The sequence below is a fragment of the Mustela nigripes genome, chromosome 17, assembly GCF_022355385.1.
Source record: "Mustela nigripes isolate SB6536 chromosome 17, MUSNIG.SB6536, whole genome shotgun sequence".
Lineage (NCBI taxonomy): Eukaryota > Metazoa > Chordata > Mammalia > Carnivora > Mustelidae > Mustela > Mustela nigripes.
In genome coordinates this window covers 39,861,352-39,886,108 of record NC_081573.1, presented here as the reverse complement: position 1 = coordinate 39,886,108, position 24,757 = coordinate 39,861,352, and positions in this window count along the sequence as shown.

Below are 24,757 nucleotides of genomic sequence, written 5' to 3'. Positions count from 1 at the left end.
AACAGAAATGGCTTATATTGGTCATAGTGTTAATATAATTTGAAGCTAGTCTTCTAAACCAGGATTATTAATTTTTTTAAAAGATTTTATTTACTTATTTGACAGAGAGAGATCACAAGTAGGCAGAGAGGCAGACACAGAGAGAGAGAGAGGGAGAGGAGGAAGCAAGATCCCTGCTGAGCAGAGAGCCCGATACGGGACTCGATCCCAGGACCCTAAGATCATGACCTGAGCCGGAAGGCAGAGGCTTTAACCCACTGAGCCACCCGGGCGCCCTAAACCAGGATTATTTAACTCAAGGGTGGGTAAGACAGAATAGGAGTAGTCAAGGTCATTGGTTATCTGACCAGGTTGAATTTTGCTGCTACCACATACCATCTTGTGCGTGTCAGATTTACTTTACCACTCCAAGGCTTAGTTCTGTTACTGAGTATATCAAGATAATGAAAGCACATTTCCCACAGAGTTTTCTGATTACTAAATGAAGTATTAATGCCATGCACTAAGTAAAAGTCCTGACACAGAGTAAATACACAATAACTCGTAATTATTGTTGTTTTCATTACAGTATCAGGATACTTGTAGCCTGTTAGGGAAAGAACCCTCTTTTTCATAAATCTTGTATTGGAAACTCTAAGTTTAGGTGATTCATAGTTAAAAGATTATGTACATTTTCCCTAAGAGATATGATAAGGCTAACATAGTAGGAAATGAGAATAAAGGGTAGTGTCTAAGGCAACTAAGGTGCAAAATGAGAAAGACCTTGTGTACTAGCAATGCATGCAAGAGAGAAAAGTCAAGGACATGTCCACAGGTTGCTGGGTGAGTCAAGTTGTTGGCTGGTTTGTCATTAACCAACATGGCTAACACAGCTGGAGGAGGGAGCAAAGGAGGCATGTCTTATGGACATGGAGATGTCTTATGTAGAATGGTATAAATCTAAGAACCATTCTTTTGTGGAAATATTAATAAAAATCTATCCTTAACTAAATTTATGTTTTATTATAAATAGAAAACAATTAGCAACTGGCACCCAGCTATGGCAGAAGTTGCTGTAAGAGGGGCGCCTGGGTGGCTTAGTGGGTTAAAGCCTCTGCCTTCGCTTCGGCTCAGGTCATGGTCCTGGGGTCCTAGGATCAAGCCCCGCATCGGGCTGTCTGCTTGGCGGGGAGCCTGCTTCCTCCTCTCTCTCTGCCTGCCTCTCTGCCTACTTGTGATCTCTCTCTCTCTCTCTCTCTGAAATAAATAAATAAATCTTAAAAAAAAAAAAAAAAAGAATTTGCTCTGAGAGACTCAGAAGAAAATACCCATGGGTCAAGGAGTCTACTACATCATACACTCTGTTCCTGGAGCCATGGACTCTGTGTTCATATTTAATAATGAACCAAAATTCACTGTAAAGTTCTTAGGTACCAGTTTGCAAAAGCCCTCATTTAATTAAATCAGATTCACTTTTGCCCTGCAAATTGAAGGCAGACCAAGGTCGAGGTATAAATTGGGCTTGATCAGAGCAGTCTTCTAATGAAGGCAACAGTTGCGTCCCTGCCTCCTCTGTGTAATCGTTAACGCAAATCAAAGCCCTTTCCTTCAGCTGGAAACTTAAAAATGATGCTGAAGTCTAGCAGCCTGAAGGAATGGATGAGGAACCATGGAACCATTTCTTCAAATCAAGAATTTCTCAAGTGAGGGTTTTCCTAAGAACCTGTCTTGGCCATTGTTCCACAAAGGCACATGATTTGCCTCTTTAGGGCAAATCTTGGACTTGAAGGATGGCTGGCCAACAGGCCAGGAGAATTGATTGTGTGCCAAACCCAGCAGTGCTGGGTTCAAAGATTCAGTGATTCAACATCTATTTATTGATTCTTTTCAAGGTGCCAGGCATTGGTACCCATAGTGGGATACAGGCTTTTGCCTTCATAGAACTTCTGTTCTTTGGGGGAAACACACTACTAACTAAAATGTAGCTCTTGCCAGGGTGCCTGGGTGGCTCAGTCAGTTAAGCATCTGACTCTTGGTTTTGGTTCAGGTCACGATCTCGTGGGTCATGGGATTGAGCCTTGTGCCCATCTCTGGGCTCAGCCCGGCATCTGCCTGAAAAGTCTCTCTCTCTCTCTCTCCCCCTCACCCCACTTTCTCTCCTTCTCTCTCTCAAATAAATAGATCAATATTAAAAAAAAAATGTAGCCAGCCCTTGCCTTCCTTGAGCTCAAAGCTTAAGAGATGTTGAGCTTTCTAGCAAGAGCAAGGAGGGATAACAACCATCTTGACCGAGGGCACAGGTTTTGGAATTAAATAGACATGGTTTGAGCTCTGGATCTGCCAGTCATTTGCTTACTGATCTTGGAAAACTCACCTTAATTCTCCGAGTCTCTGAGTTCTCACAAAAGGCTACTAGGAAAGTCATGTGAGCTATTCTGGGAACCAGCTGATGCATGGTATCTGTTTCACATTATGTACTGCATAAACTAGAATGCCATTATTATTAACAACATAGCCTCCAGCAAGTTATTTAACCTCTCTGAACCTCAATCTCCTTATCTGTGAAGTGGGGATAATCATCCCTCCTGCAGAGTTGTGAGAAAGATTAAATTTGGTACTTTCTGTAAGGGACCTAGCCATGACTAGAGTTCAATAAATAGCAACGATTATTGTAAGTATTAAAACACAAAATGCTATAAGCTAAACGCTCCAGAGTCAGCCTTCTGTGCCCCTCTACAGACTGTGGGAAGTTTAGAAGGTGTTTTTTTTTTTTTTTTTTTTTTTTTTTTAAAGTCTGCAGACTGGAAAGTTCTTTAGAAAATCATCTCCCTGGGTGTTGTTAAAGATATATTTTGATGAGGACATAAACAATTCACAGACCAAGAAATTGTATTTCCCTTGCGGTAAGTGTCATCCAAAAATCTAATGGGAAATGGATTGCAGCAGACATTCGGAGCACGTCCACTCAGAGAGTAGCGAGTTGTAATAAAAATCACCATCTGAGGTTGGAGCTGTTTGGGGTTTTCTCTGAGAGGATAGAAAGGGCCATTTTTTGACATATATACCTGTTTCTCAGAAAAGCAATATTAAGTAACTCCCACTTCCATTTCCAAGAAAGCAAAAGAGACCCTTTTAGCAGCTATCATTTATGAGTTGGAGATTTTTCATTAAATGAATCCTGTTACTACAAACTCACACTGGGTCACTGCTAGCAGGAGCAGAAGCCAGAACAGACTTGGGGTCTCAGAGGCTGCCCACCCCGAGGGCCTACTGTCATCACCGCCGTCCCCAGCTATGTGGGGTGGTCTGGGGCCCCTTTCCGCAGGAGGCCCTGCCTGCATGTCTCTCTCCTCCTGCCCTGCCTGATTCCCTTTGTCTCCAACTTCTCTGTTTGTCGTCTTTCTCACTGGTCCCCTTCTCCCCGCCCCCCCTCGCCCCGGGGCCTCTGGGCACCTCTGCTTTTTTGCTTCCCTCCCAGTCTCCGTCTCCCAGGAAGGCTCTGTATCTCTGACTGTCATTTTGTTTCTCTGTTAGCCACTCTGTTTCTCTTTCTCTCCCAGGGTGGTGGTGTCTGTTCTTTATTTTTTCTCCTGTTTTCTTTCCCCCAGACTGGTCTCCGCCAATGACTTTTTCACGACATTTTTCTCTCTGCTTTTCAACTTTCCCTTTTTCTCTTTGGCTTTACTTGTTGGTTTTTGTTGCCCATAAACCTGTTCTTTCTCTCTTCGTCTCCACCTGTCTGCATGTCTTTTATCATGTAACTCTCTCTTTCTACTTTCCTCTTCCTGTGTTTCTATTTCTTTTGGCTCTTTTCTTTTGCATTCTCTCCCCCACTACCCCTCATTCCCCACTCACTGTATATTTTTCTTTTTTCTTTCTTCCCTTGCCTCTCTCTCTGGTTCCTTGAGTTTCTCACGGTTTTACTATGTCTCATTTTCTCTCCCCTCTCTGAAAACACACACATACACACACCACCACCACTCTCCCCCTTCCTGTATTCTGACCTGCTGGACCCTTCCACACAGAGCAGGCTATAAATTTAAAGGGGCTCCATAACACCACTGGGTGTTGTTTGGTTTACGGTACCTTCATGAAATCACAGACACATATTTCATTCCTGCAGCAACTTCTTTCTGGTTGAGTCAGCATCGCACTCAGTACCCAGACTTCTGCAGCGTAGCTGCCCCCTACCCATATTTCTAAGACCCCCCTAGGCCCAGCACCCCTGGGGCCTCCTCCCTCTGCACTGGAAGGCCTTCCTCTCCTACAACCCACTGCACAGTCCCTAAACCAGACCCGACTCGGAGGGCTTCAGGGCAGCCTTGACTTTGTCAAGCCAAATTAAATTGAGGTTGGAAGAGTCAAAGTTAATAAATAAAAAGAAGCCTTATTTATATTTTTTTAAGGGTGGGGATAGGGGCGCCTGGGTGGTTCAGTGGGTTAAAGCCTCTGCCTTCAGCTCAGGTCATGATCCCAGGGTCCTGGGATGGAGCCCCGCATTGGGCTGTCTGCTCCGCAGAGAGCCTGCTTCCTCCTCTCTCTCTCTCTGCCTACCTCTCTGTCTACTTGTGATCTCTGTCAAATAAATAAATAAAATATTTTAAAAAAATAAAAAAATAAAGGGTGGGGATATCTGCTCCAAGAAGGTAAGCTGCCTCACAGATAGTTACTCCCTGGGAGTAGCAGTCAGAAAAATGCAGACAGGGTAGGGTCCCAGCCCTCCTGCCCACTTTGTGACTCTGCCTTTGCCAATCTATGTAACATTTTCACTGGCACCTGGCTCTGATGGCAAGAGGGTAGGATGTGACTTTAGAAGAAGTGGGTTGGAACCCTTTCTCCATCCCCAACATGAGCAATTAAGCCTGGACAATTTTCTTAGTTGACTTTGAGTCTCAGTTTGATCAGCTGCAAAATTAATTCCAGATTCAAGCCTCCATTTACTGAGCAGACCCCAGACATCAGGACGCATGCTCAGGACTACAGTCCATCTTCCCTTGAAAGGGCCATTCTCCCCCACTGACCTGTGGCCAGCTAGGATCACCAAATGATTTCTCTGGTAGGCTCTAGTTCTTCCTTCAAGCCTCGGCGTTAATGTTGCCCTTTGTGCCGGGAGACCATCACGAAACAGATCCCTCCTTTTCACACTCTATCAGAGCAATGTGTTTATTCTCTTTTTAGGGCTTTGGCAGTTTATAGTTCCACATTTATGCATTTGTTTACTTATTTATGGCCTACTGGCCCTCGTGAGACTATAAGCTTCATGTGGGAAGGAGCCATTCTCCATCACACACCCAGTGCCTCCCACAGTAGATATGGAAACTGAGGCCAGGGACAATGAATGAAGTCACCCAGGGATACCCATCCTGAAAGGGCTGGCTCTGCAACGGGACATGGGCAGTCATGTGCAAGCTCCTCCTCACCTTCTTGACGGATGACATTTGCCACCCAGAATCCATACAAGGAACCAATGAGATGTTATATATGCCAAGGACTTTGCAAACTGTGTCTTGGGAAGATGTTATTTTCTATAAACTGGGAAGGTGAAGCCAGACCACCTTTCAACATCCTTAAAGTACACAGGGGTTTATTTGAATCATAAGCAAAAGTGAGCAGTCACTATGGAGGTCAAGAAGAGCCAATTAAATATATTTAGCCCTAGAAACTAATGAGTGGTAAGACCCTACAGGGGCTCTACAGATGCTCAGGGAGCTCTGTCCCCTTGGGTGTACTCAGCAATGCTTTGAATTCTCTGAAATTGAGAGAAGATTTCCTGTGGTCTAGACAAGCTTGTTCCATGCCAGGCCCTGCAGCCAGGTGACAGTGGATTTCTGCTTCCCCATTTCCATTATGCGATACTAGGGGGTATCCGGGAAAATTCTTTTGTTTTCCATAGTCAGTAGGGTTGTAATTATTATTGGATTACTGCAATTTAAGACCCACACCAAGTGTCTTCTTCTTTCCCCCAGATTTTGACACCTGATAAATCATGGGCACCTGTTTTTCTCAACTTTTTTGAGATGTCTCAAGAGATTTGGGGCTCAGATTCTTTGGTTAGGGGTAATATCTGGTAAATGGGAGGGGGTGACTTCAAGCCTTTCTTGGTTCACACTTTGTTAGAAAGAAAAGTAACAACTATTCCTCATGCATAGTATATTAGGTATATAAGGCATAATATTTTATATCAGATATATGAGGTATAACTAGAATTATAAATGTTGATGTTCACTGTGAGAAATAATTTGCTTGTGGTATTGTGTAAGGATCCCAACAGCCCTCATGAGAGATGTATTATTGTTAACCCCATTTTAGAAATGAGGACTCTGAGGCTCAAGGAGATACAGTAACTCACCCAAGGCTAGAGTGCTAACAGAAATCAAAGATGGTAACTAAGGCTTGGCTGACTCTAGATGTTGAAGCTGACATTGCTATCTGCCACACTATTTCTATCTCTATTAGACTCTGAGCTTTTCAGATGATGAACTTCCTAGTTAATTCCTTCTTTCTCTCTTTCTTTTTTTGGGGTCTTCCATTGCCACTCCAGACTACCACCACCTCTCAGTGGGCATACTATAAAATCCCTAACTTGTCTCCCTTCTCCTCCAATCCAGTCCCCTCTATTTTCTCAAAGGTTTGCTCTAGCTTCAAACTATTTTAATGGGAAATGACGCTTCCCAATACATGCCTGTGAACATTAAGCACTGCTTTCTTTAATGCATGTGTGGTTTTTCTCTCAGGGATTAGGGCCACTCTCAAGACTCCTGGTTCTCAGCTCTGATTCAGCAGATCTGCTCTCTCCTATGCTACTCTCACCGGGCCTTGCTCATCTCCCCTCCCTGAGAACTCTTCCTTCCAGGAGCCTCGGACCAGGATTTCCTCTTCCCAGGTAAAACCACTGATTCTCAGATCGTATGGGGTCTGAAATGGATTGGGAAGTATCATAAGGATGTTCTCCATAGCTAAAAGCCTCACCAATAGGAAATTTAATGCCTCCCCAAACAGCGCATTTTCTCTGGCCACACCAATGTATACAAACATTCACGCATAGCCAGCAGTTTTTTTTTAATGTTCTTGGTGTGCTAGCCACTCCGCAAACACTGTAGATACTTTAAATCCTCCCCAAACCCTGCAAGTAAGTTTGAATAAACCCACTTTACAGAAAAGGAAATTGAGACTCAAAGAGGCAAAGTGAGTTGGCCAAGATCCCAGGGTTAAGTGGCAGTGCCTGGAACCAAACCTGGGTCTAGAACATGCTCCCCATTCTGAAATGCTTTCCAAATAAACTGTAACCTCACACTATGCAGCATTCCTAGGAAAGGCTCTGCATTTTTGTGCTTTCCATAGCTCCTTTTGCTGACCGCAGTATGCACTGCATGGTCTTTGGTTTTGCCTCCTCAGTAAGACAAACCTTCTTTGAGAACAGAACCTTTTCCATACCTATTTGCAATAAGCACAGGGCCTAACCAAAGTAGATAAAAATATGTGTTTATCTGGTACATGTGAGACGAGCACTGAGGTTATCTTGATCCATCCATGCTACCTGGATTATGTCTTCCAACCCTTGCAGTAGGTACGAGATTACCTTTACCTCATAGATGATGAAACTGAAGCTCAGACTTCTTCCCATGGCATGAAGACTTCATGTGCCTGTCAGATCATCACAGAACTTGCCTTGTACTAGCGTGACCTGGGTCAACCAGAAGGCCACTCACCTCTTCTTTGACATTCACTTTCAACTGTCCTTGAGAACAGGGTTCAGTCCACGCAATCTGAGGAAGACCTGGACTTGGTTGTATTGAGCAATGTGACTCTAGGTTTAAGGGCAAGTTACATGTGTACATTTCCCCTTTCCCTCCTACTTAGCATTCCCTATGCTTTTTCTCCTAACTACCGAGTTGGGCACACTCTTGCTCCTCCTGAGCCAAATACTAAGTCACATATGGATAGACTTAAACACTGCAAAAATCCTATAAGGCAAATATTACATATTTGGAAACTAAGGCTCAGATAAAAGTGGGTTGTCCAAGGTCACACAGCTAGTGCCAAATGAAACTTGATTCAAATCTGGACATGTTGACTTCTAACAATATTAACTTCCCATAATGTTCTTCTTTTTTTTTTTTTTTTAAGATTTTATTTATTTGTTTGACAGACAGAGATCACAAGGAGGTGGAAAGGCAGACAGAGAGGAGGAAGCAGGCTCCCTGCCGAGCAGAGAGCCCAATGCGGGGCTCGATTCCAGGACCCTGGGATCATGACCTGAGCCAAAGGCAGAGGCTTTAACCCACTGAGCCACCCAGGCACCCCTCCAATGATGTTCTTTAATGCATTTCTTTTCCTCCTGTCCCTGCTGCCTTCCAGAAATATCATACAAATTAGGTTTGAGAAACCCCATCAGGACTTTCTATCTCTGGTTAAGATAAGCAGATCTCTGAACCTGGATTCAAGTCTGAGATTTGCTACTATTAGAATGTGAGTGTCCAGTGAAGGCTGGTTTCCCTTGGTTCAGATTCCACGGACAAATAATTGAATAGCTACAATAGATTAGAAAAGTCCCTATTTGATCCTTACAACAGTCCTGTGAAATAGCGGTTATTATTCTTATTTTATAAATCAAATCAAATAAAAATAACTGGGTGGCAGTTATCAGAGTACCTTCCTCCCAGCATTGCTGTTTCTACTAATGAGATAATAAATAGGGATGTGTTTTACACACGGAATGGGGAGTGCAGATATTGCTGTTATACAGAAACTGTAATTGAACGAGTGGATGTTTGTGACCTTGACTTTGTCTTTCAACATCTTAATTAGAATGTGTTCAGAGGCAATGCAATGCTGGGACACAAATAGGACCCAGGGGATGTGGGTGTGTGTAGGATGGGTCCTAGGGAAGCCACTGCAGAAGACAGGACACAGGACACAGACTGCAGCCCCCTGAGTGCAGGAGTCAGTTGTCCTTTCTGACAACGAGACGGGGATGCTAGCGTCTGCGCTGGGAGCCCTGTCTCCATCTACCCAGGTCTGGCTTGGGCATGGTTCAAAGGAATAGCTCCTGAATCTCTGCAGAAACGACTTGGCTTTCACTTATGCATGAGAAACCAATGAGCCTTCCTGGGGTATTTTTCTTACAGATTTCCAAGCCTGGCTATTGGCTTTCTGTCACTTCTTTCAGGCCTGATTAACACAGTATAAAATTGAGGGGTTTTCAGCCATTCTTCAAAGAGGAAGAATCAGTTTTCTTTGCTTTCATTCTGAAATAAGCAATTGCATTACCTCCATCTGAATGGAGGCCGGGGACGCAAGGAGGTGGGATCAATACACGGTGTGGAGGGAGGCAGACACGGAAGGACCGATGAACATGGCACACCACTTGGGCAGAGCTGCTGAGTCCTTGACCCAAGGGAATATCAGAGGGGACAGTCAGTGACTTCTCTGAAGCAAAACACTGGCACTGGCCCTGGAAGATGGGGTTTATAACCACAGTGATTGCTAACATCTACTGGGCACGTACAATGTGCTGCACTAAGTGGCGTGAATATCTCATTTAATCCTCACAAAAACCCTGCACGGTAGGCACTGCCACTGTGCCAACTTCATAGTTGATGGAAACTGAGACTTGGAGAGGTTAGTGAATTGCCTGAGGTAGCACGACTGGTGAGGGAAAGCTGTATTAAATCCCAGGCCATCAAAGCCAGAGCTCTTCTCTTGATCAACACACTCTAATGCGTCCAGGGTCGAAGCCAGAGGAACTTCCTAATTGGGCCTATTAGCTCAGCCTATCATTCTGGGAGACAGATGGAGGAGATCTTGAAGACTCAATAAAAGTGTCTTCCTTGGGGGCCAAGAAGCCGTCTTTCTCACTGATGAAAGTCTAAATTCAGAAGTCCCCAGAGGGGTTAGTGTGGTGTGGGGGAAGTAGCACAGAGAGATGGAGGGTTCAACGTGCATCCCAGCTGTTTCCCACCTTGGGACTATGAACCAGGAACCTGATCTCTCAGAGCCCATACTTTCTGAGCTGTGGGATGAGGGTGGTGATACCCATCTGTCAGCAAGGGGCCTGGCCCATTATAGGTAACTAATATCTATTGGCCCCCTTCCTTCTTTCTGGGGGCCCAGATCCCCTGGGGCCTCTGAATATGTCTATGAGTCCACCTTCCACTTTCCATTTTCCCAAAAACTTGGCAAAACACAGCACTCATACAAACAACCTATGGGGAGCCAGACTTGAAGCTGAGGTTCATTGCTCTGGGTTGTGAACTATATTCTGCTGAAGAGAAACTCCACTTAGCAGGAAGAAAGTCTTATGAGGAGATATTTCAGCAGGAAAATGCATTCAGCTTTCCAGCATCAAATTTATGGGCATATAGTAGGAAAGATAAGATTCTTGGTGAAAAGTTTTGTGAACTCCTACATTGGATTCATCTCATTTATCATAGATCAGTGTCCTCCAGCCCTTCCCACCTCCCCCAGCCCCCACCTTCTTTGGACATGCTGCTTTTCTGCAGAATGCCCGTGTGAGACTCACAGTAGTTACCTGACTGCCTCCTTGCGCCGCTGTAGCCATCCTGCCTCCTTAGACCAGACATAAGAAAACCCACCTATGAAGTAAATGACCTTAGAAACCTTACCATTTCTGTGACTTAAATACAAATAAATTGATCAGTTTGTCTAAAATGGTCAACATGGTAGCAAAGAGAAGATTAACTAAGCTCTGAGCATTGACTGAATTAATCTTTTGTGAAGGTTGGCAAGACAGGGTTGACACAGTCCTAAGACAGATGACCTCTGCCCCATACCCAAGTTTCATCACCTCATGCCTACATCTACAGAGGCAGTTCTCAACACTAAAAGCATATTAGGATCACCTGGAAAGCTCTGACAAATCCCCATATTCAAGCCTCTCACCAGATCACATAAATCACAGTCTAAGGATGGGACTCAAGCATCTGTATTTTTGTTTATCTTCCCAATGACACCGATGCATTGCTAAGGTTGAAAACTGCTATTTTCTGGGGGGAAAAGGACTAGAATGATTCAGAGGAAAGGTGTTTATCCTAAACCCCTCACTCACCCTTTTCCCATGACTGTGCTATGGAATTCCCTGACAACACCAACTCTGTTAAGAACCTTGATGGAATTTTCATGTGACTTCATTTCTGAGGTCTGGGTGTTTCAGGATGAGAGCCGGCTGGTCAATGATGTGTGTGTTCACTGACAACAATTCAGCAGCGTTTCTTGGTGTGTTTTAGCTCAAAAGGCTGAAAGATAAAGACCTCACATTAAACTAAGGGGTCTTGCTCTGTCTCCTTCAATCTCCCCAGGCTGATAAATAATGGATAATGAAGAACGGTGCTATTACATGCATAAAGCACTTGGCATCTGCCTCCAAGACAGCACTTTCCATCTAATCTGAGGTCCAGTTCAGCATAAAATCTGTTTGGTGATAAGGCCAAGCCCCTTTGGAGGGTTCTTTGATACTGCCAAGTTATTCAGTGGAAAAGGGAAAGAACTCAACTCTTGAATCAATCACAGTGTTGGTTTCTAAAGGCCAAAGGGATAGGTTAGCATAGATGGAGTTTCTCTCCCTCGGTAAGAGCAAGACGTGTGGAATCTATCTAGTTTTGAGGGGCAGACCAGCCAAGCTTCTCATAGAGTCCCATCTAAAATTGAGCTCCCTAGAGCTCTGGTATTGTGTTTCTCTCTTTATCTCATCTGTCACAACCATCAAAGCCTGCATGCTTAATTGTTTGTCTCCTTCCGCTGAAGTATAAACTTCACAAAGATGTTACCATTTCTGCTCTGTATCACTTTTGCCTAAAACACTCCTGGCATATAGTAGGTACTCACATACTGGTTGAATGGACGCTGAAGGTGCAGTGTGTAACACCTGCTTTACATCTGTTTCAGAACATGTTTTGGTTCATTAGCTATACATTCTGTATAACTCTTGGGGAATTTAGGTCCTTTGAAAGGTGAACAGGCAGCATGGAGTTGGAGGCGATATTTCCTCTTCATTAGAAATGCCATCTGGGGAACCATGTAAAACTCCCACTTGAGCACAGAGCTGTGCAGCCTTGGAGAAGTCACACCCTCAGCTTTCTGAATAGAGGGATTCCATTCCAACTGCTCTGATCATATCAATGCTTCAGTGAGACAATGCACGGCATGTAGCAGGGGGTTTTTCTACATGGTGGCATAAACTGATATGGGAGAAATAATCAAACATGTGAAATCTCAAATGCAGTGTGGGCTCTTGGGTCAATTACTTAGCTTCTCTGGGTCTCAGTTTCCTCATTTAAAAAATAACCATGTTTAAATGGCTACTTTATTAGAATTTCTGTAAACACAGTGTTTCACAAAGTATGTCCCAGAGAACTAACTGGTCTAACTCACACAGAGAATTAACTGGTCCAATGCCTTATGGATAAAAGGCTCTGTTTGCAAATAGGTTTAAAAAGCACCACACATTCAATGCTTTTTGACAAAGATTCAGCAACAAGTATTTTGATACTTATGTATCTTATGTGACTACGTATATAGATACCTCTACTTATGTATCACAGAGGATACACCAGTGAACTGAAAAGACTTAAATTCCTGCTCTCATGGGATTCATATGTTACTGAACCGAAGGAGAAAATAAACAAAATAAACGAGAAAATACGTGGTGTGGCAGATGATAGCAAATGCTATGGTAAAGAAAAATACAGCAAAGAAAGGAGTTGGAAGGCTCTGATTGGCTCGCATGGTTCCCAAACTCACCCTTAGACAAACTGCTGTTGCAGAAATCTCATGGGCTCTGTGACTGGCCAGGTATGGTCATGCTAAGCTCAGGAGACAAAGTCAGGTTTCAGAAGGAGGCAGGGGACCAAATTTACACGGAAGACATCACCACCTGGCCACTAGACCCCTCATGGAGGACAAATTTTTTTTTTAATCAAATAAGAATTCTGAAAAATGCTGCAGTGAATAAATATATATCTTCACTTAATTCAGTAGTTCTCCAGTCCAGTTAACCACATGTTTTCATGTAGTATCTATTAATGCTGACAGGACACACTTTGATAAACATCGAGCTGTAAATGTATATGTATATATACATGTATGTAAATGTAAATGTATATGATTTCATCAATCCTCCCTGTATAGTTCATAGTATTATTAGTAAATCTAGATTCTAAATTCTTAAATTTTTAAAGAACTTTCTAGACTGGAAGAACTTTATCTCCCTTTTTATCTCCTTTCCTGAAAGTACGTGTTGGTACAAGTGTCTTTCCTCAAACATAGAAGTTTGAAGGAATTAGCTTCTAAAGGAGATCTACCTCAATGGTTTAGCAAAAGATGTGCAAAGGATAAAATGAATGAATCAGGAATACCTCGTTTTGATATAAGAAGAAACCTTCCAAACTACCTGGTCAAATTAGTCTAGTTTGATGAGAAACTCTCACGATGTTTTATAGAAATGTTTGTGAAATCACAGCCCTGTAAAATGTCATGTCATCTTCCTTGTGACTTTGGGAAATGTCATGAAGCAAGCTATACCAGTAGGGTTCTTAATGCTTCCAATAAAAGTTTCTCATGGAGAGGCAAACAGATATTTACAATTGCTGTTGAGCCACAGGTCACAAAACATAAAGCAGCTGGTTGAATGACAGAAGCAGAAGACCCCAAATTATTCACAGCAGCTGTCCACGTCCATGAACAAGGTCCAGAACTGACCCCATTATCAAGCCACTGATTCATTCCAGCAAGTCATTTCACCCTTTAAGGACACTGGATTCTCTCTCAGTGGACACCAGGATAAGAGTAATGACTCCTGAGGTTTAGGAAAAAAGGTCAGTGAATTTGTTGACTGAGGGACCACTACCAATCTTTTCCTTCAAACAATTTTTTTTAAATAGTTCTGGTTTTCTTTCACTTTAAAATCCAAAGCACAGACATTTATAGAATATTAAAATGTAGCAAGAAAAAGTATGCATAATTTCTCAGCTGAGAAATAACCATTATTAAACTTCTGGTGACACGTTAACTTTTACATGCTTCTCTTTATGGTTTTGTGAAATACACAAATGAGTGTACAGTGTGTATTGTGCATTGGCAAATAGGCAGTTCTGTGTGCTGATTTATCTTAGCTTTACATTATAAATATTGCCCCATGTCATCACAAAGTCTTCTCATGTATCATTTTAATGGCTATATAATAGTCCATGTATTAAATGCACTGTAATTTATTAAATGTTCTATTATAAATAGGAGATGTATGCTGTACCCGTATCCTGATGTTTTGCCACTATAAATAAAACTGATGTAAAGATTTGCACACAGGACTTCAGAAAATATAATATTTAGGAATGATGGGAATTTTAGAATGAAACATATGGGCTAATTGCTGATTTTCCAAGTAACAGAGTTTAGAAAGCCAGTGTTTCCATAGTTATGTCTACTGCTGATGCAACACAGAAATCTGCTTAGATCCTGAGGAAGGGTTTTCTTTACATTGTTGGAGGGAGAAAATTTCAAGAGGTTAAAAAGTAGAAATTACTACTATTTCCACCAAAACAGGAAAAAAGTAGCCATCAAACAAAATCATTGGGAGGGATCAAAACATTGGCATCATTGCAAGGAAAAAACTGACAACTGATGAAGGCAACTGGTAGCGTTCAACTCTCAGAAGTCTTGAAGGCCCTCTAAAAAACAGAAAAGAGGGGTGCCTGGGTGGCTCAGTGGGTTAATCCTCTGCCTTCTGTTCAGGCCTTGATCTCGGGGTCCTGGGATCAAGCCCTGAATCGGGCTCTCCGCTCAGCGGGGAGCACGCATCCCCCTCTCTCTCTGCCTGCCTCTCTACCTACTTGTGCTTTCCCTCTGTCAAAAAAAATAAATAAATAAAATCTTAAAAAAAAAAAATCTCAATACCTTAAATAAATAAATAACACAAAAGAGACAGGCTAAAGAAGGGGCAGGAGTAATCACTCCCCGAACGATAGGCTTCTTCACCTCTTTGATCTGTTTTTCCAGAGAGGTTAAGAATGTAGTATATACCCAATGATACTGGAGACTTTGTGATACATAGAGCAATAGAATATAATTGTTCGTATGTGTGTGTATGTGTATACATGTACACATATTCTTTTTCATTTTTCCTCAGTAGGTGTCTATTAAGACTTTAGTAAAAAGAGGAGTGCAGGGTGCCTGGGTGGCTCAGTGGGTGAGGCTTCCATCCTTGGCTCAGGTCATGATCTCAGGGTCCTGGGATCAAGCCCCACACCGGGCTCTCTGCTCAGCAGGGAGCCTGCTTCGCTCTCTCTCTCTGCCTGCCTCTCTGCCTACTTGTGATCTCTGTCAAATAAATAAATAAAATCTTAAAAAAAAAAAAAAAAGAAGAGTGCAATTCTTTTGTTGATTACCCAAGTGCAGTGGTGGAGTTGCTAATCCTGCCATAACATACACTTGTTCAAAGACAAAGCTGGCATTCCTAAACAAGTCACACAGACAGATCTCCTGGGGAATGTGCACTGTGCTAAACTTTGCCACAGTAGATCATTATGCTGGTTTTTTAAGCAAATGGAATCTGTCCAGTTAGCTATTTGGTTTTCTGGCATGTCCCACATCTTACCAAGGAAGCGATGGCCTTTTTAGTCTCTACATCTTCAATGAATACTACACACCTTTTTAAGCTTTTCTGCATCATTCACCTGGTGGTTTAAAACACTGTCATTGAGGTCTGGATCACTCACCCACCGTTTCCAATTTAGCCAGAGTGGAACCGGTTAATTATTTTGGAGAAACAATTCCCAGATTTTTCTTTTTCTTTCTCTTTCTTTCTTTCTTTTTTTTTTTTCCAGCTAGGATATTTTTTCCCCTAGTGGGAGTGATTTTTGATGGGTGGTCGAACATTTGACTGTGCACTAAAATCTAATTTTATTCCCTGCTGTTGTGGTAACGTAAGCTTCATTCCCCCTTACTGAGGATGGAAGGCGTCAGAGTGGCGACCTAGCCAATTTCCCATTGATCCTATCCTCATCAATGGGACAGAGTGGGGAGGGAGAACTGACCTACAGAAACCTTTGGCTCGGTGCCCTCAGAAGTCAGGGTGTTAGTTTTCAGCCTCCGCCAGACACCGTGGCCAAGGCCAAGGGTGCTCCATCAAATCTATCCATTTCAATTAAAGGCTAGAGAGTTGGGAAGTAAAATAATCAATTTTGCAAGCGGAACTCAATCATCCTGTCGACACGTTATCTTTGCTCCGGATATACTTGTGCAGGATATGTTTAATATGACTCTCACGGTATTATTCACTGATGACACTTCTGGTTAGAGATTGATCAAAGCTACTTTGTAAAAGTTATCAAGCTAAGGAAAAATGGCAACATTTTTTATGGGGGTGTGTGTGTGTGTAATACAGGTGCATATGTGGTATACAAAATGTCTTTTTGCCAAAGAGTTTATCTGCCATTGAAAATTGCCACATCAAATTTAGCCCTTGTCAGCTAAATTGTTACTTAATGTATATCTAATGCTTCAAATTTGTTGATTAACACATACCCCACAAAGACACAGACTTTTACTAATGCCCTTTCCTTCAACAGTGATGCTCTCAACCATGATTATCCCTCAGTGCAATGCTTTAGTCATTTATTGAGCAACTAGGATGTACCAGGCAGTGCATCTGGAGATATCCATATATTATCTGGTTGGATCCTTAAATGTCTGGAATAGACATAAATTCTAACAGGTAATTGGGCTCAACTTATTTATGTATCCCATTCTATTGTAATTAATTTTTATATTGTTCTTGTTGAGAAGGGATCAATTCAGTGAAAGCAAGGACTGGGTCTACCGTATTTACCACCCTCTAGCATCTAGAAGTGTGTGTCTATTGTTAGACAACAGACAAAACATAGTTACAAAAAGTGACCTCTGAGAGAAGGAATGCAAATGATATTAGCCCTACAACTACAAGAAGTTTACTGCAGGGAGGATCTCCAGGCCATAGTAATGGAAGAGGGAACTCAAAAGCAGTCTTGGCCTCTCTGAGTGAAGGAATCAGAACTGAGAGTTTGGAGAGGCCAAGATGGATAGGATTTACAAGGCAGTATTTAAGAGGACTAAAGAGGAAATGAATGCATGGAGATAAGGGGTATACAAAGAGAGCTCTGGAGACATACGGAGGGTCCTCCATAAGTCTCCATCTGATTATTGATCAGTTCATGCATGTGAGGACATGTCCAGAGGCTGGCGAAAGAGCCACCTGGAAAGAACAGTTGTAACAAACCCTGCAGTTCACACGGGGCTAGAAACAGATTGTGCTTTCATGAGCCAGAGTAAAAAATAAGAATAATAATAAGAAAAACCCTTGAGAATATGTGTTGCATTGAATACACGGAAAGAATACCACCTCAGTCTTGGGGCAAAGTAGCTGCACAGTAGAAATATTGCTCTGCACCTACTTAACAAAGCTGAAAAGCAAACCTTGAAAGTATGAAACTGTTTTCAAACAAATTATCTGTATCCTCAGAACAATGCTTAAATATATTTAAAGAAATACAAAATTTTCCTGCACCGGATAAAATAAAATTCACAGTGCCATCCTTCTACTAATAAATTAATAGGCATGCAAAGAAGCAGAAAAAATATCATTCGTAATGAAGAACAAAATCAACTCACAGAAATAGGGATTACACAGATGACAGAAATAATAAAGTCATTAAAATAGGTATAATAAATATATTTCATATGTTCAAGAAAGTAAAGAAGAATATGAACATATTCAGAAAGATATCGAAAATATAAAAAGACCCAAATTGAACTTGTAGTGATAAAACTGCATGAAGTATTTGAAGTTAACATCAGATTAAACACTGAAGAGGTTAATGAACTTGAAGACGAAGTCATAGGTGGTATCCACTTACCAACGACAGAACTGAACTACTTCAAGTGGCTTAATATACAGGTAATTGTAATCCCTGAAAAAGTAGGGGGGTCATTTAAAGAGATAGTGACTAAAATTTTTCCAAATTTGAATAGTACTTTTAACCCCAAATTTAAGAAAGTTGTATGAACCACAAATATAAAAATCATGAAGAATATTATACCAAGGCCATTGTATTCAAATTTCTTAAAGATAAGGAAAAAAACCTTAAAGCATACACGGAGTGGGGGAGAAAGGGCACTGTGTCTAGAGAAGAACAAAAGTAAGAATGAAAACGGAAACAGGCAAGCTAGAAAACAATAGAGTAATGCCGGGAAATTACTTGTTAGGGCAGGGGAGGCAGGGTGTGTCAACCAAGAAGGCTAGATCAGGTGAAGGTATCTTCGAAAAATGAAGGCAACACGAAGCCACTTTCAGAGAGACAAAATAGTCCATCAACAGCAAATCTGCAGTATATGAAATGTTAAAGGTATTCCTTCAAACGGAAGAAATATGCCAGATGGAAATGGGGAACCACAGAAAGGGATGAAAGAACTCCTAAAATGAAGACTATCTGGGTACATATCAAAGTTGCTTTCACTTATTTTTAAAAATCTCTTTAAAATGTTTGATTTTTTAAAGCAAATTAAAAAAAATATTATGTGGCTTATAAATACACAGCAATTTTTATCTTACTTTGTTTTTCCTTTCATAGAAGGGAGACAAACCATAGGAGAGTCTTACTTGCAGGGAACAAACTGAGGGTTGCTAGAGGGGAGGCTGGTGGGGGATGGGGTAACCGGGTGATGGGCATTAAGGGGGGCACCTAATGTAACAAACCCTGGGTATTATATGCAACTGATGAATCACTAAATTCTACCTCTGAAACTAATGGTACACTATATGTGAACTACATGGGATTTAAATTAAAAAAAAAAAAACCTACAACTGCAAAATGTAAGGCAATCATAACACAAAGGCAAGGAAAGAGAAAACAGAAGAATACTTTTTTTAAGATAAAAGATAACCACTATAAACATTAAACCAGCCACTACAGAGAAAATACAAAGGGCTATTGCCAATAAGCAAATAAAAATATCTGAATATGTAAATATATTCAGTTCAATAACTCACTGTAGGCTCCCTGTTTCTGTGCCTGTTCAAATGTCATCTCTATCCGTTTCTGCTCCACAATACCTGGCAAACTCCTACTCATCTTCAAGAATCAGCTTAGTTAACACCTACTCTGGTGAGCCTCCAATGACCTCTACAGCATGCATACTTTTAGAAAAATAATTATGTAATGACTTAGTATTGTTTGTTTCCATGCTAACTCCTTACTAGACTTTAAGTTCTTAAGAGCAGAGGTGATTCATTTTCATCCTCATATCCAGCAAAATGGTGTAACTCTCCCCACAACAGGTCCTTAGCAAACATTTATTGAATGGATGAAGAGACTACAGTCCATGCTTTTATTATCTCTAAATGACCGTTTTGAGTCTTGCCATCCAAAGCAGATTTAACTTGCTAGCTCCTGATGACCTCCTTAATTCTAAAATAATCTTTTGGAAGACTGACAACTCAGGTTAAATAATATGTATTCTTATTACTCCTGAGATCATCAAATATTTCTAGCAAAATATTAAGACTAGCTCCAAGGAGAGCTCATGTGTTATCTAGTTCCAAGAAAAATCCAAGATGTCTTTGACATGTTCTATGAGCCCCTTTCCTATCAATAGTCTGCAAGGTTCCACTCACATGATTCCTTTTCATAAAGTCTTTCCAGTTTCCCAAAATAGAAATTATCTTTGGCTTCTTCTGAACTCCCTTGGTTACCTGCATATCTATTTGACCATCAGTTATAATATTTTTGGATATAAACTGATTCTGTGTGCTTAACTCTCTTCCTAGACTATGAGTTCCTTCAATTTTATTCATCTGTCCGTCCTTCTCTGGACCCTATTGACAAATTTAACATAAGTTCAATTGCTGTCCAAAAAAATGAATGAAGGATTCAGAACACAATATGCACAATTTGATAAAGTTTGTCATAACTCTATGGAACAGTGGGGATCGACTGAACTAAGATTTATACAGGGCGAAACTGAGGCTTAGAGAAAAATGGCAACAAAGTATCTCTGCAAAATTTTTTTTTTATCATTCATCTATAATTCTATACCAACTTTATGAAATTTTAGGACATACTTTACTTGAGATTTCCTAAAAAGAGACCAAAATTCTATTTTTACTTTTGTTTTCTTCTTTAAAAATACTTCTGGAAATACCGTTAGAGAGCTATACTGTTTATCAATTCCCAGGTCATTCCGTTATTCATTCACTTACATATTCTTTTTTTTTTAAGATTTTATTTATTTATTTGACAGGCAGAGATCTCAAGTAGGCAGAGAGGTATGTAGAGAGAAAGAGGAGGAAGCAGGCTCCCTACTGAGCAGAGACCCTGAGATCATGACCTGAGCTGAAGGCAGAGGCTTTAACCCACTGAGCCACCCAGGCGCCCCTCACATATTCTTTCCATACATGTTCACTGAGGGTTTTCTAAGTGCAAGTCATGGTACCACCAAAGGATGAAGAGACAAAGATCAATAAAATCACCATCTCTGCCCTGAATGTGCTTCTGGTGATGGAAAAGAGGGACATAAACAAAATAGTGGTTTCAAACACGTACAGATTTAAAGATATAGGTATGGGGAAGGGATGCCTATCCAAAAAAAAAAAGTGAGGGGCAGAATGGGTGGGGGCAAGCACAGAGGAGAGAAGGGGATATACAGTAGTAGAACAAATACAACAGGACAGTATCGAGAGAGATGTACCTGCAAATGTAAGTAAATGACAAACAACAACAAAATTCAACTTTATTCTGAAGACAGAGAATCACTGAAGTGTTTTAAGAGAATGACATGTTTATATTTGCATTAACAGAATGTCAGTGAATTGTAGAGTGGGTGTGTTGGAGAGAGAAGGAATCCAATGAGAAAGATAATGAGCTTGCACTGGGATTCATTTTCCTTACCTAGAGAATGAGATGAAAGCAACAGAGGATTCCCAAGGCTAATAATCTATGATTTTCTAAACGCGGTGTCTCTCCTTTGACACGGTCTGAGGGATCTCGGGTATGGCACTTGCCTCTAAATCTCATCATCTCTAAAATGAGGAATTTGGGCAAGGCAATCTCCGAGGTCTCCTTTCACACAAATAACCCATGATCTTAAGACCATTTTCTTTCTTTCTCTCAGGTGATAACAGAAGTGTCAGAGTGTATAAAACAATGCTCAATAATTTTGCAATGGAAAAAAATACAGGAAGATTGCACTCAGATGTCTACTCATCTCCAGCAATTAGAAAGTAATTATACTGCAAGTTTTTAAAAAGTCTCTCCAAACTTGATAGCTCAGCAGAAATTATTAATTGAAACTAAAAATAAACATGTGATCCTCCTCGTGTTCCCCTTTTCTTCTACCCCAGTGTGATATCCCCAGTGAGCCCCTCCCCATCTCAGCAAGTAAGAAAATATACAACGACCCTTCCGTTATTGATTCTTTATTAGAATCATGTGTCTTGCTTGAACAGAAAACTCTGCGGGTGACTGAGGGCTCCCGGTGCCCACTGGGTAATTAAGCCCAGGATTATGAAAGTTGGAATTGCTTACTCCTGCCCTGGAGCTCCTAGAAGACCATCGCAGCTGACCCTAAATGCACATGGTAGATACATCATTTGCCAATGGAAAAGAAAATATAAATTGGGACTCAGAAGTCCAGGCTGCAGAGGGAGGATACCTTGGTTTTCCAGCCAGCTCCACCTCTAAGAGTATGATCATGGGAAAGCTCACAGACCTGTATAAAACTCAATCACTCCTCTAAAATAGTGATAATAGTGACAATACCCACATCATTTGGTGAGTAGAAAATAAGACACTTAGCTCCCTGTTTAATACTGGAAACTACCTCCTTCTGCAATTGTGCCCTCTCACTCAGCTCAACTTTTTCTTCTTAGTGTGACACTGACCGCCTTCCATCATATACCATATAATGCACTTATGTATTATTTTTATGCTTATTTCTCTTTTTCAAAAAAAGATGTATGTCGTTATGTGGGAGAGAGAAAAAGAGACGGCTGGAAGAGGGCGGAGGGAGAGAGTCCTAGGCAGATTCCACACCGAGTAGAGAGCTCGATGCAGGGCTTGATCTCACAACCTTGAGATCATGACCTAAGCCAAAAGCAAAAGTCGGGCACTTAACTGACAACACCACCCCGGTGTCCCAATGCTTACTTATTTCTCCACCACCGTGAAGAATATGCAATCCATGAGGGCAGAACTCTTTGCTTTGTCTGATGATTATCCTAAATGCCCCAAATGTTTCCTGGCACATAGTAGGCACTTGATAAACATAAACAGTTGCTTAATTAATTGATTAACAGTGACTTTGGAAACTAACATATGATGAATGTTAGATTAATTTATTGTCATTGATATCATCATCAAATTCTATGTAATTTGGTATTTTTTGCACTTATCAAGAATTGCCTTATTGAATCTTATTTTATTTGCCCACCATTAATAGCATCTGTGGTTACATTTGGAAGAGATGATGAAATCAGATTTGGTTCCTCTGGACTCAGCATGGTTGATTGCCTACTCTGCCAGGCACTTTGCCACATGCTGAGGAGATGAAGAAAGGGAGAGCTAATTCCCAGCCTTGGAAGCCTACAAACACGGTGGTGATTATTATCTTGCAATTAATGAACTAAATCTGAGGCCTCTAATGAATTCCTTCCTTATCTAATTATATCACCTGTGATGTACACACACACACACACAGATAAATGGCCTTTCCTCTCCTTCTCCAACCCAGGAACTTCAAGGAGAACCTAGGGCAACTTCCATGGCAGGAATAAACAGGGGCTGTTAATTCTCAAATAGGGAAGGACTTGCACAAAGAAATTCTGGCTCAGTAGGTCTGAGATGGGGGCCAGAAATCTATATTTTTAAATACATCTCCAGTGATCCTTTCTCCGTGGGGCTGCAGACTACACATGGAGAAACAGTGAGGTAGATGGTGTATTTCATCTGGGAAACAGTTGTCAGAGAAGGTGATAGTTTTGGGATTCTGGGTATAGTGCTAGGAATCATGAGTAATGTTTGTCAAGGGATAGTGGAACTGAAATATGCATCATAGCTGTCAACAGTGGCCATGGCTAAGGAAGTGACTGCAAATAAAAGGGGGAGAATCCAGAAATTTTTAAGAGACCCAGGGTGATCTTCTTAGGGGGACAAACTTGCTCTGAACATCAACTTAGGAAACAGTAGACTTGCTGCAGAGAACCATCTTGTCACCCTGTAGCTCCTTTCCTTTACTCGGGGCTTTCCAAGAATTAGAGGCATGGCCTAGGGTAAACTGAGGCAACAGATGGTCATTGGCCTGGCTTTCTGTCTGTCTGATTGTATTTTTAGTCTCTCTCTTTCTCTATTGATTGATTGATTGGTTGGTCTATTTGAGGCGCTAAGGGCAGAAATGGGCCCTTTAAAGATAGACACTGATGAGGACTAGGCAGACTTTCCTCTAAAAACTCCATATACAAAAGGAATACAGGTAGATAGAAGTTTAATACTATCTGCATTACACACTTGACTTGAGAGATGTTCAGGACTCCAGATGCTCAATATTCTCACCTGACATTTTAAAAAAGAGAGAGAGAAGTATATAAAAGAGAATGGTTCTTGTATCAGGAACGTACCCAAGAGAGCCCAGTGGCTCTCAGGAAAGGAGATAGAGCTTATTAAGAAAAGAACATAACCCTTTCGTAGAGAATCCAGCAGAAGAACCCTGAACCAAGACACTGAACTGGGAGTCTCGGTTTCCCTCCCCAAAATTAAATTTGCTATTATCCCACAGTGTGGTCTTAAGAGGCATCTATTTATAATCCTATCAGAGTCCTTAACCCCCATCTTCTCAGGTGGAGTCTTAGAGTAGACCACAGAGCGGTGTCAGCCTCATATCATTATAGTATTTGATGAACTTGTGAAGAAACCATGTGCGTGAGATTTCTCCCTGCGATATACTGAACAGAGAAAACTCCAGGTGTTCACATAAAATTCACATGTTTCATTTCTGAAAAGCTCTGTCAGGCCCTCCATAGCCAGCCAGAATCAGAGCTCACTCACAGCTGCAGGATGGTTTTATTTTACTGTCTCCCTCTCAACTCCCCTCTCCAACCCAGCATGGACCACCAACAAAGCCTTCTTGTCATAACTTCCCTTGTGCACAAATCGAAAAACTTGATGGGCCACATGCCATTCAAGACCATGTTGCTGTTTCTCAAGAAGAAAAAAGGGGTGTTGCTTCTTTCCCTCCGTAGGGATGACAGTCTTCAGTCAGACCTGAATCTGGTAACTGTTCAAGAGAACAGTTACTTTTCCAGCATTTTCTATGTGACATCCACGACAGTTGTCCATTCTCTTTTTTCACAAAGATCCTGTGATATTGGTTATTTTTGAGGAGGCAGGCTTATAAAGGAGATATTTGTGAAATTGGTGCAAATGGCCTTGGATTCTCACCTCTGGAAGACGAGGTCACAGGTTAACTTACCTGGACAAGTATTTCTTTGTCCTACTGATCGCCGAGTCAGGTTCTGGTATACTGTTTGCTTTCACCCATTTTGTGATTGGTGGAAGTGAAAGTGTCACCGGTGATAATTACAATTCTCTTTTGTCTTGGAATGGTCTGTCTTTACCTTTTCCCATTTTGATATGGAAGAATAATACAACTGAAACAGTTGTTTGTTCAAGTGTTGCTGGTCTGTGGGAAGAGCACTGAATAAGAGGGAGTCAATCATCATCATCTTGGGGGCAGGGGG